This window comes from Polistes canadensis, unplaced genomic scaffold (assembly GCF_001313835.1).
Source record: "Polistes canadensis isolate GaletaPanama2010 unplaced genomic scaffold, ASM131383v1 scaffold_80, whole genome shotgun sequence".
NCBI classification, from domain to species: Eukaryota; Metazoa; Arthropoda; class Insecta; order Hymenoptera; family Vespidae; genus Polistes; species Polistes canadensis.
Genome location: NW_014569627.1, coordinates 15,676 through 20,910, shown reverse-complemented (window position 1 = coordinate 20,910; position 5,235 = coordinate 15,676). Strand labels below are relative to the sequence as shown.

Here is a 5,235-nt window from a genome sequence, read left to right as displayed (position 1 = left end):
ATTTTATTGGACATAACAATTTTTATTTGTTAGTATACGCTTTAAAACTTGAAAGAAAACGTTTCATAGCTTCAGTAAAATAGCACTTTTTTAGAAATTTTATAATTTTTAACTACGATTTAATTCACAAAGGAGTGAAAATTTCTTTTATACATATATAAAAATTTCTAGCGACGGTTAAAATGTGCTATTAGAAACTAAACAGAATTGATGTCAGGCTCACTACAATCGAGTTTCGTTGAAAAAGAATTAAATTCTTCACGTAAAGTAACCAAAAAATGTTGTACTAAAATTATTTTTTTTCTTTTTTTGGGTTAGAGTTGTTGAAATATAAATGATATTTGCTAGATTTTATTGTACATAACAATTTTTATTTGTTAGTATATGCTTTAAAACTTGAAAGAAAACGTTTCATAGCTTTAGTTACATAGCACTTTTTTAAAAATTTTATAGTTTTTAACTACGATATAATCCAGAAAGTAGCGAAAATTTCTTTTTAATTATATTAAAAAATTTTTAGCGACAATAAAAATGGGCTACTAGAAACTAAATAGAATGGACGTCAGGTTTATTAAAATCGAGTTTCTTTGAAAAAGAATTGAATTCTTCACGTAAAGTAACCAAAAAAAGGCTTTATAAAAAGAATTTTTCGCTTTTTTTTGATTGAAGTAGTATAAATATAAATGATGTTTTCCAAGTATTTTCGGACTAAACACTTTTTATTTGTAAATATATGATTTAAAGCTTGAAAGAAAACGTTTCATAGCTTATGTTAAATAGCACTTTTATAGAAATTTGATTGTTATTAACTACGATTTAATTCACAAAGTAGCGAAAATTTCTTTTCAAGTATATTAAAAAGTTTCTAGCGACGGTAAAATGTGCTATTAGAAACTAGACAGAATGTATTTCAGGTTGACTACTATCGAGTCTCGTCGAAAGAGGATTGAATTCTACACGTAAAGTAACCAAAATAAGTCGGAATAAAATGATTTTTTCTTTTTTTTTTGAATGCAGTAGTCCAAATATAAATGATGTTTGCCAAATTTTTCGGACTTTACACTTTTTATTTGTAAGTATACGCTTAAAAACCTAAAACAAAACGTTACATAGCCTCTGATAAATGGCACTATTAAAGAAATTTTACAGTTTTTAACTACGATTTATTTAACAAGGTAGCGAAAATTTTCCTAAATATATTGAAAAATTTTCAGCGACGGTGAAATGTGCTATAAGAAACAAGACAGAATGGATGTCAGGTTGACTAGAATCAAATTTCGTAGAAAGAGAATTGAATTCTACACGTAAAGTAACCAAAATAAGTCGTAATAAAATGATTTTTTCCCTTTTTTTTGACTGCAGTAGTCCAAATATAAATGATGTTTGCCAAATTTTTTGGACCTTACTCTTTTATTTGTAAGTATACGCTTTAAAGCTTGAAAGAAAACGTTTTCTAGCTTTAGTTACACAGCACTTTTTTAGAAATTTTATAGTTTTTACCTACAATTTATTCTAGAAAGTAGCCAAAATTTCTTTTTATTATATTGAAAAACTTTAAGGGACGTTAAAAATGTGCTATTAAAAACTAAACAGTATGAATGTCAGGTTGACTAGAATCGAGTTTCGTCGAAAAAGTATTAAATTCTACGCGTAAAGTAAATAAAAAAAGTTGTAATTAAATAATATTTTCTTTTTTTCTGACTGCAGTGTTCGAAATATAAATTATGTTTGCAAAATTTTTTAAACTTAACACTTTTTGTTTTTGAGTATACTCTTTAAAGCTTGAAAGAAAACGTTTTATAGCTTTTGTTATAAAAAATATCCTTAAAAATCTAAAAGTTTTCAATTATTATTTTATTTAGATGTCAGCGAAAATTTCTCCCAAATATATTGAAATATTTTTTAAGACGGTAAAAAAGGGCTATTTAATTCTCAACAGAATGTATGTCAAGATGACTACAATCGAGTTTCGTTGAAAAAGAATTGAATACAACACGTAGAGTAACAAAAAGAAGTTGTAATAAAATGATTTTTTCTCTTTTTTTGACTGCAGTGGTCGGAATATAAATAATGTTTGCTAAAATTATTTGGACTTACCACTTTTTATTTGTAAGTATACGCTTTAAATCTTGAAAGAAAACGTTTTATAGCTATTGTTATTTAGCACTTATTTAAAAATCTGAAAGTTTTCAAATATTCCTCAATCTATATCACAGCGAAAATTTCTCTTAAAAATATTGAAAAATTTTTAGCGACAGTAAAAATGTGCTTTTAGATACTAAACAGAATGGATGTCAGGTTAGTTACAAACATGTTTTGTCGACCAAAAATTGAATTCTACACGTAAAGTGAACATAAAAAGTTCTATTACACTGATTTTTTATCTTATTTTTGCTGCAGTAGACGAAATATAAATGATGTTTGCTAAAACTTTTCGGTCTTAACGTTTTTTTTTTAGTATACGCTTTAAAACTTGAAAGAAAACGTTTTATAGCTTTTTTTATATAGCACTTTTTTTAGAAATTTTATAGTTTTTACCTAAGATTTAATTAAGAAAGTAGCGAAAATTTTTTTTAAATAAATAAAAAAATTTGTAGCGACTGTAAAAGTGTGCTATTTGAAACTTAACAAAATGGATGGCAGGTTGTCTACAACCGAATTTCGGCAAAAAAGAAATAAATTCTACATGTAAACTAACTAAAAAAATTAGTGATAAAATGATTTTTTTTCTTTTTTAGGACTATTGTTGTTGAAATATTAATGGTACTAGCTAGATTTTATCAGAATTACCACTTTTTATTTGATAGTATACGCTTTACAACTTTAAAGAAAACGTTTTATAGATTTTGTTATATAGCACTTCTTTAGAAATCTGATAGTTTTCAACTTTTATTTTATCCAGAAAGCAGCAAAAATTACTCTTAGATATATTGAAAATTTTATTCAACGGTAAAAATGTGCTATTAGAAACTAAACAGAATTGATGTCAGGTTTTTTAAAAACGAGTTTCCTTGAACAAGAGTTAAATTCTACACGTAGAGTAAATACAAAATTTTGTAATAAAATGATTTTTTCGTTTCTTGTAACTGCAGTGGTCAAAATATAAATAAGGTTTGCTAAAATTGTTTCGAACTTAGCACTTTTTATTTGTAAGTATACGCTTTAAAGCCTAAAAAAAACGTCTTATAGCTTCTGTTAAATAGCACTTCTGTAGAAATTTGATAGTTTTTAGCTATTATTTAATCCAGAAAGCAGAGAAAATTTTTCCTTAATATATTAAAAATTTTTTAGCAATGGTAAAAATGTTCTGTTAGATTCTAAACAGAATGGATGTAAGGTTGAATACAATCGAATTTTGTCGAATAAGAATTTAATTCTACACGTAAAGTAACCAAAAAAAGTTGCTATAAATTGATTTTTTTTCTTTTTTTGACTTTTGTGGTCAAAATATTAATGATTTTTGATAAAAATTTTCGGACTTAAAACTATTTATTTGTAATTATACGCTTTAAACCTTAAAAGAATACGTTTCATAGCTTCTGTTAAATAGCACTTTTTTAGATATTTTATTGTTTTTAACTATTTTTCCATCCTAAAAACAGCAAAAATTTCCTTTAAATATATTTAACATTTTTTAGTAACGGTATAAATATGCTATTAGTAACTAAAAATAATGGATGTCAAGTTGCCTACAATCGTGTTTCGTCGAGAGAGAATTGAATTCTACAGGTAAAGTGACAAAAAAAATTTTTTAAATAAACGATGTTTTTTTTTTTTTGAAAGATGTTGTGCAATTATTAATATCTGTCGCTGATATTTTATTCTTTAAAACATTCTATATTTGTTGATGCTCTTTTCGATTGTCTTAACTTTCCAAGCTGTAATTTTTATTTCTAATTTAAGGATCTTATGTTTTAGAGACGTAATTAATTTATCTGTCTCTTTATTGTAAGGGTGTGTTTCAGCTTGAATAGCGTACATACATTTTAAGTTGTTTATAATATTTTTAGGATATACTTGTTTATGTTTACATTGTATTAAGAAAAATTATGAAAACAAATTTAAGATTACTAAAAAGAATAATATCAAAAAATTAAAGAATTTATTAAATGATATTTCTCATAACAACAACAAAATAAATAGACAAAGTAATTGTATTTATAATTTTACGGATGTTCAGCTACCACGCGAAGTGGAAAAAACATTAAGTCTAGAACCAGGGCACGGTATCCCGTTAAGACCGAATAAAGTTCCAGTTTGTTCGTTAATAAAAGACTTAGAGGAAGGCATAAGACATATTAATAGCACGAAAAGTGATAATACGAGTATAAAGGATGAGCAAAACAATGTAAGAGTTAAGGCTGTTAATATATTTTTCGAATTATTATAAAAATAACCAAAGACCATGGAAGGATRAAGTAACAAAAAACTTTGTAACAACAAAACGTTTCCTAAAAGACAATCCGAATTTAATTTTAATGAGACCGGACAAATGGAATAACACAGTTATTATGAAGAAAGAAGAATATTTAAATGAAATGCATAAAACGTTACAAAATAAATACATATATCAGTTATTGAATAAAGATCCTACCAGTAGATTCGAGAAATTAGATAATAATTTGATAATAAAACTTAGAAAAGAATCGATTATCACGGAAGAGATAGAAAAGAACCTAGCCTTAAGACCAGTTGTAAGCTGCATTCGTTCAACGTGCTATAAATTAGCACAATTTTTACATCATAAATTATCCTCAGCTATGACAAACAAATTTGTGTTTTCGGTTAAGAATTCTTTTGAGTTTGTAGAATTCGTACAAAGAATAACACTACTAGAAGATTATAGATTAGAATCGTTAGATGCAATCTCATTGTTCACGAACATCCCGAAAAAACTGGTAATAAAAACGATAAATAAAGATTGGAATGAACTCAAAAACGTCATAACGATACCAAAAAACATCTTATTAGAAATAATACAATTTTGTTTTGATTTAAGCTACTTCCAATTCGATGGATCTTTTTACCAACAACTTGATGGTTCTAGTATGGGCAATCCAGCAAGCCCAATATTAGCGATTTTGGTAATGAATCACGTGTTAAGAAAAATTGAAAGTAACTTACCCTTTGCAGTTCCATTCTTAAAAGTATATGTAGATGATATCATCACTGCAATGCCTACAGATGGAATTGAAGTAGTATTAAAAACCTTCAATATGATAAATGAAAAAATCC

General features: G+C 26.2%; 1 long non-coding RNA gene across 1 annotated transcript; it reads right to left on the bottom strand.

Moving 5' to 3' along the window:
- Positions 1 to 4,974: 4,974 nt before the first annotated feature.
- Positions 4,975 to 5,164, bottom strand: LOC106786689. The gene is made up of 2 exons (XR_001381681.1): positions 5,125 to 5,164; positions 4,975 to 5,043 (listed from the first exon to the last, which is right to left on the bottom strand). It is a non-coding gene; the product is annotated as an uncharacterized LOC106786689 (long non-coding RNA).
- Between the last annotated feature and the right edge of the window lie 71 nt (positions 5,165 to 5,235).